The 7500-nt window shown below is 40.9% G+C and overlaps 1 protein-coding gene across 1 annotated transcript in view; it reads left to right on the plus strand.

The window, feature by feature from the left end:
- Positions 1 to 7500, plus strand: part of LOC113816992 (ATP-binding cassette sub-family G member 8) — a 178522-nt gene that overhangs the window by 75460 nt on the left and 95562 nt on the right. The gene's annotated exons all lie outside the window — the stretch shown is intronic.

Here is a 7500-nt window from a genome sequence, read left to right on the forward strand (position 1 = left end):
AAAGAGAAGAAGCGTTTTGTGATAAGTTAAATGAATTGAAGACTCTTGTATTTACTTTTTTTTTTTAATTATTTTTGTTTTTAAGAAAATTGAAGAAAGACAAAAAAAAAAAAAGGAAAATGGAATGAAAGATAGAAAATAGATAAATAAACGAAGTAAAACTAGAAAAGAAAAGAAGCGTTTTGTGATAAGTTAAATGAATTTGGGGACTCTTGTATTTATTTATTTTTTAATGATTTTTGTTTTTAAGAAAGTTGAAGAAAGACAAAAAAAGGAAAATGGAATGAAAGATAGAAAATAGATAAATAAAGGAAGTAAAACTAGAAAAGAAATGGAGTGTTTTGTGATAGAAGAAAGACAAAAAAAGGAAAGAAAATAGAATGAAAGATAGAAAATAGATAAATAAACGAAGTAAAACTAGGAAAGAAAAGAAACGTTTTGTGATAAGTTAAATGAATTGGGAACTCCTGTATTTACTGTTTTTTTTAGATTATTTTTGTTTTTAAGAATGTTGAAGAAAGAAAAAAAGGAAAATAGAATGAAAGAAAATAGATAAATAAACGAATTAAAACTAGAAAAGAAATGGAGCGTTTTGTGATAAGTTAAATGAATTGAAGACTTTTGCATTTACTGTTTTTTAAATTATTTTTGTTTGTAAGAAAGTTGAAGAAAGACAAAAAAAAAAAGAAAAGAAAAGAGAATGAAAGATAGAAAATAGATAAATAAACGAAGTAGAACTAGGAAAGAAAAGAAGCGTTTTGTGATAAGTTAAATGAATTGGGGGACTCCTGTATTTACTGTTTTTTCAATGATTTTTGTTTTTAAGAAAGTTGAAGAAAAAAGAAAAGAAAATAGAATGAAAGATAGAAAATAGATAAATAAACGAATTAAAAGTAAAAAAGAAATGGAGCGTTTTGTGATAAGTTAAATGAATTTGGGGACTCTTGTATTTATTGTTTTTTTAAATAGATTTTTGTTTTTAAGAAAGTTGAAGAAAAAAAAGGAAAATAGAATGAAAGATAGAAAATAGATAAATAAACGAATTAAAACTAGGAAAGAAAAGGAGCGTTTTGTGATAAGTTAAATGAATTTGGGGGCTCTTGTATTTACTGTTTTTTTTTTAATTATTTTTGTTTTTAAGAAAGATGAAGAAAGACAAAAAAGGAAGGAAAATAGAAAGATAGAAAATAGATAAATAAAGGAAGTAGAACTAGGAAAGAAAAGAAGCGTTTTGTGATAATTTAAATTAATTGAGGACTCTTGTATTTACTGTTTTTTTTATTATTTTTGTTTTTAAGAAAGTTGAAGAAAGACAAAAAAAAAGAAAAGAAAAGAAAAGAGAATGAAAGATAGAAAATAGATAGATAAACGAAGTAGAACTAGAAAAGAAATGGAGCGTTTTGTGATAGATTAAATTAATTGAGGACTCTCTCATTTTCCTTTTTAATGATTTTTATCTTTAAGAAGTTGAAGAAAGAAAAAAAAATGAAAATAGAATGAAAGATAGAAAATAGATAAATAAACGAAAATAACAATGAAATGAATATAATGAAATGAATTGAGGACTCTTGAATTAACCTTTTTATTGATTTTTATTTTTAAGAAGTTGAAGAAAGACAAAAAAAAGATAAAAATGAAAACAGAATAAAAGATAGAAAGTAGATAAATAAACGGAAATGATAATGAAATGAATGTATAAACAAGGGATGAAATACATCGTTGTCAAAGATGTTTTTTCTACATTATTTTTTTTTGAAATTTAAGAACATTTATATATTTTGTGGACGGGATGGGGGTACGGGGGGGGGGGAGGGTAGATGTGGTGTTTGGATTATGGTGTTTTTAGTGAAAACGGGAGTTATGACATGATTGGTTTTATGAGGGTGGTGATGGTGGTGGTGATGATGGTGGTGGTGATGATGGTGGTGATGTTGGTGGTGATGATGATGGTGGTGGTGATGGTGGTGGTGGTGATGTTGGTGGTGGTGGTGATGATGATTGTGGTGATGATTATGGTGATGATGATGATGGTGGTGATGATGATGATGGTGATGATGATGGTGGTGGTGGTGATGATAGCAAGTGTATTACTATGATTTTTTTCTGTTGCTACTATACCTTCTACTAACATTGCACCATACCATTGATATATTCTTATTGATGCTGCAATAGTAGAGGCAATAGCATCAAAATTTACTATTACTGTTATTATTCACCAGTACTGTTATCACTGGTCATATTACTACTATTATTATTACTACTACTACTACTACTACTTTTATCACTGTTGTTACTACTTCCACCACTTCTACTCCAATTCCTGCTATTACAACTAGCAGTACCACCACCATCACTACTTTTATTACGACTATTAGTACTATCTCTACTATTCCTTCTGCCAACACTACCATCACCATGTGTGGAATTCGTGACGAACAGATTGCAACAGGAACAACGAAGGGAAGGACAAGAAAACACACGAATATACCGAAGGCCTTTTCGCTATTGCTTCTTCATACCCTGACGAAGCAATAGAAACAAAATTAAGACAGGCATAAAAAAAAAACGAAAATAAGGATACGAAGATAGGAAATTAACGAAAACATAAATCCAAAAACATAACAAAAATAAGGGAAACAGAGCAAAAAAGAGAAAAAAAGAGAGAGAAAAAAATAGAAAGCGGGCATAGAAAAAAGAAAAAAACAACAGCAATAATAAAACAATAATAAACAAGAAAACAAACAATAATATCAAATGATAAAAAAACAATAATAAAACAATAATAAACAAGAAAACAAACAATAACAAACAAGAAAACAAACAATAACAAACAAGAAAACAAACAATAACAAACAAGAAAACAAACAATAACAACAAAAATGAGAAAAAAAATAATAAACAAGAAAACAAACAATAACAACAAAAAGGAGAAAAAAATTAACAGGAAAAAAAGAAAAACAAAATGGCCGCCGCCCGGAGACCCCTTCTCGCTCGCTCAGGTCATCGTCCACGCCAACCCGGCCTCTCTCGCTGTCTACCTGTTTGTCTGTCTGTTGCCCAGTCGGAGTGTCTGTGCGTCTGTTTGCGGTCTTTGTTTGTTTGGTCTTTATCTCTTTTTGTTTTGCTCTTTTTCTCTTTCTTTATTTTTTTCTATTTCTTTCTTTCTTTCGATCTCTTTCTCTTTTCTCTCTCTCTTTCTCTTTCTCTTTCTCTCTCTGTCTCTCTCTCTGTCTCTCTCCCTCTCTCTCCTTCTGTCTCTCTCTCTCTCTCTCTCTCTCTCTCTCTCTCTCTCTCTCTCTCTCTCTCTCTCTCTCTCTCTCTCTCTCTCTCTCTCTCTCTCTCTCTCTCTCTCTCTCTCTTCCTCCCTATCTCTCTCTAACACATAAACTGAATATGTTTATGTATATATGTATAATATATGAATACAAATATGTACATACACACACACACACACACATACATACAACTTAACTTCCCATTTACTTCTTAATCTAATTATCTACATATCCACTTCTCTCTCTCATCTCCCTTTTCCCTTTAAAGAATTCTCATTGTCATCCCACCCTCACTCCTCTCCCCTCCCCTCACCCCCTCTCCTCTCCTCTCCTCCCCTCTCCTCCCGTCCCCTCCCCTCACCCCCTCTCCTCTCCTCTCCCCTCCTCACCTCTCCTCTTCTCTCCTCTCCTCTCCCCTCCCCTCTCCTCTCCTCTCCATTCCTCTCCTCCCCTCACCCCCTCTCCTCTCCTCTCCTCCTCTCCTCCCTTCCCCTTCCCTCTATCCCCCTCTTCTCTCCTCTCCTCTCCTCTCCTCTCCTCTCCTCTCCTCTCCACCCCTCCCCTCCCCTCCCCTCCCTTCTCCTCTCTCCTCTCCTCTCCTCCCCTCACCCTCTCTCCTCTCCTCTCCATTCCTTTCCTCCCCTCTCCTCACCCCCTCTTCTCTCCTCCCCTCCCCTCTCCTCTCCTCTCCTCCCCTCCCCTCCCCTCCTCTCCTCTCCTCTCCTCTCCTCTCCTCTCCCCTCCCCTCTCCTCTCCTCCCCTCCCCCCCCCAGCCATCTACAGCTGTGAGAGACGTCCATTGTAGTCCTTGTCCGTTATCTTTTAACAGCTCTTCATTCTTCTTTCTTTTCCACTGTTTCTCACTCTTCTTCACTCTGTCACGCGTCTGTTCTTCTCTCTTTCTCTCTCCCTTTTACTCTTCATTTTTCCTCACCTTTTTCTTTACTTTTTTCACTCTTTCTCATTCCTCTTCACTTTTTTCATTCTTTCTCACTCTTCACTCTTTTTCTTTTCTTTTTTTCTTTCTTATTCTTATTTTGTTCTTATTATGTTCACCGTATGTTGTTTTCTTTTCATCCTGATTTGCTATTTATTGTTTTTATCGTCTTTTTCAGTTCATTTTTACGTTTTATCTGTTTATCGAAGTGTTTTCTTCAGCAGTAATCTAAGAATATTTTATATTCTTATAAGAATGGCATTTTCATCTGTCTTGTACCCTTGCTCTCTCTCTCTCTAACCATTTGTCTTTCTCTCTCTCTCTCTCTATCACCATTTGTCTCTCTCTCTCTTTCTCTATCACCGTTTGTCTCTCTCTCTCTCTATCACCATTTGTCTTTCTCTCTCTCTCTCTCTCTCTCTCTCACCATTTCTCTCTCTCTCTCTCTATCACCATCTCTCTCTCTCTCTCTCTCTCTCTATCACCATTTGTCTCTCTCTATCTCTCTCTCTAGCACCATTTGTCTCTCTCTCTCTCTCTCTCTTTCTATATCACCATTTGTCTCTCTTTCTCTCTCTAGCACCATTTGTCTTTCTTTCTCTCTCTCTCTCTCTTTCTCTATCATCATCTCTCTCTCTCTATCACCATTTCTCATTCTCTCTCTCTCTCTATCACCATTTGTCTTTCTCTCTCTCCTTTTGCGTCCCTTGCCCTACACTACTCTCCTACTCACGTCCTCCCCCCCTCCCCCTCCCCCTCTTGCGTCACGGAGAAGATTCGCACCCACGTTAACCCTTCACCCCCTCCTCCTCCTCCTCCCCCCTTGTGCTACCTCTCTTCCCCCTCCCTTCCCCTCCTCCCTCCCCTATTCACGTCCCTCTCCTCCTCTCTCCCATTCCCTTGCCCTCCTCCTCTCTCCTCTTCTCTCTCCCTCTCCCAACCCCTTCCCCTTTCCCCCACACTTACCCCTCTCTCCCTTTCCCACCCCCTTCCCCCACACTTACCCCTTACCCCCCCCCCCCCACCCCACCCCACCCCACCTCCTCAATCTGTTACGTCGTGCACCTGTTGTTTAACTGTTGAGATTTAGGGGGGGTAGGGGTGGGGTGGGGTTAAGGGGGGATTTAACTTGTCCGTGTAATCCTTTTGTAAGGGACAGGGGGGGAGGGGGGGGGAATGAGAAGACAGAGGGAGTGGGAAAAGGGGAGATGGTGGAGGAGGGAATGAGGAGAGAGAGGGAAAGGAGGAGGAGGGGGGAGGAAGGAGAAGAGAGAGGGAGTGGGAGAAGGGAGAGGAGGGAATGAGGAGAGAGGGAGTGGGGAGAGGGGAATGAGGAGAGAGAGGGAGTGGGGGGAGGGGGGGAGGAGGGAATGAGGAGAGAGAGGGAGTGGGGGGAGAGGGGGAAAGGAGGAGGAGGGAATGAGAAGAGAGAGGGAGTGGGGAGGAGGGGTGAGGAGGGAGGAGGGAAGGAGAAGAGAGAGGGAGTGGGGGGGGAGGGGGAGGGAATGAGAAGAGAGAGGGAGTGGGAGGAGAGGGGAAAGGGGGAGGAATGAATGAGGAGAGAGAGGGAGTGGGAGGAGAGGGGAAAGGGGGAGGAATGAATGAGAAGATAGGGAGTGGGGGGTAGAGGGGGAAGGGGGGGGGGAGGGAAAGAAAGGGATTTTCGAGACCGTTATTTCTGCTCGTCATCGGATGTTCGGTTTCGTTGTCACAGCCGTGGTAATTGTTCTGTCATTCTGTCATCGGAATTCGTCACTTGTGAAAGTATAGCGTGAAATATGGCGAACAGAGTGAATCGAAAGGAAAATATCATGATGATAAAAAAAAGAAAGAAAGAAAGAAAGAAAAAAGTAAAAAAAGACAAAATGGACACTTGAAATTCTTCACGTGGTTAGGTTATCCCTCGCCACTCCCCCACCCCCTCCCCACCCCCCCTCTGACCATAACCCCTCCCCCTCCCCACTCCCCCCTCCTCCCCCCCTCCCACTTGTACTGTTATCTCCACTAACGCGAGATCTTTATATGTACATATATGAAGTGCAAATCACCGACGTTTTTACATGACAAAGAAGGAACATCTTGCGAACGGAGGTAGGGAGAGGGAGAAGGAGAAGGAGAGAGGGAGAGGGAGAGGGAGAAGGAGAAGGAGAGGGAGAAGGAGAGAGAGAAAGGGAGAAGGAGAGAGGGAGAGGGAGAGGGAGAAATAGAGAGGGAGAAGGAGAGAGGGAGAGGGAGACGGAGAGAGGGAGAGGGAGAAGAAGAGAGGGAGAGAGGGAGAGGGAGAAAGGGAGAAGGAGAGAGGGAGAAAGAGAGAGGGAGAAGGAGAGAGGGAGAGGGAGAGGGAGAAATGGGGGAGCAGAGAGGGAGAGGGAGAAAGAAATAGGGAGAAAGGGAGAAGAAGAGAGGGAGAAAAGGAGAAAGGGAGAGGAAGAGATGCAGAATTGCAATATCAACGTTAATAATCCGATGCGAGATGACGTCAGACAAAATAGAGGCGGGAAAGAGGCTGCGAATGCGTACATTAGGTTAGGAATCCCTCGCTTACTTCAGTATCCGACCACAAGGGGTTATCACGGTTATTATGTCTCATTCTAACCGGAAATGGACACGAGGGGAAATAACCGTGGGTGTATTTCTTTCCCTTGTAAAAAAGTTTAGCAAGATGCTTGTCCGGAACTGCCGCCAAAGGAGTCGTATGGAAGAGTAGCAGCGAGTTACCAGCACGCACGAACAAAATCTTTTTTATTCTCCTGCATAACTACTTCCTTTCTCTAAGATACATAAGAATGAACTCATCCATATTCATAAAAAAGCATCCCAACGATGATACTAAAATTCGAAGTATCCGAATATCCAATACAAGTAGGGGGAAAATAGGCGACGTGCCAACCCTTCCCGCACGGCCGACTGCCTGCCGGTAAGCGCAACAGCCGGGCGGTTTCAGGCGTGTTAGAGTCTCCACGGCTGCCGCTGCTACTGCGCCGTCTGCGGTCACGTGAGAGTACGTCGGACAATCTGGTGCAGGAGGTGATTGTGCGAATAAGAGAAGAGGTTTGAGACGATTCGAATTCCGTTCGGATCGGAGAGCTTGTGTGTAGAATACTCTGATGGTGAACGAAAATAGACAACTTATCGCTTCGGAAGTGTGTCAAAGGAAGAAAAAAAAACAAAAAACAGAAAAGATATAAGAAACAATAACACACCTTTCATAAAACCAAAGAAATACAAGAAACAGATACAGACAGGAAGAGAAGGCGAGAGAGAAAAAGAGCAGTTATCTGTTGCAAC

Source organism: Penaeus vannamei, chromosome 28 (genome assembly GCF_042767895.1).
Source record: "Penaeus vannamei isolate JL-2024 chromosome 28, ASM4276789v1, whole genome shotgun sequence".
Classification (NCBI taxonomy): domain Eukaryota; kingdom Metazoa; phylum Arthropoda; class Malacostraca; order Decapoda; family Penaeidae; genus Penaeus; species Penaeus vannamei.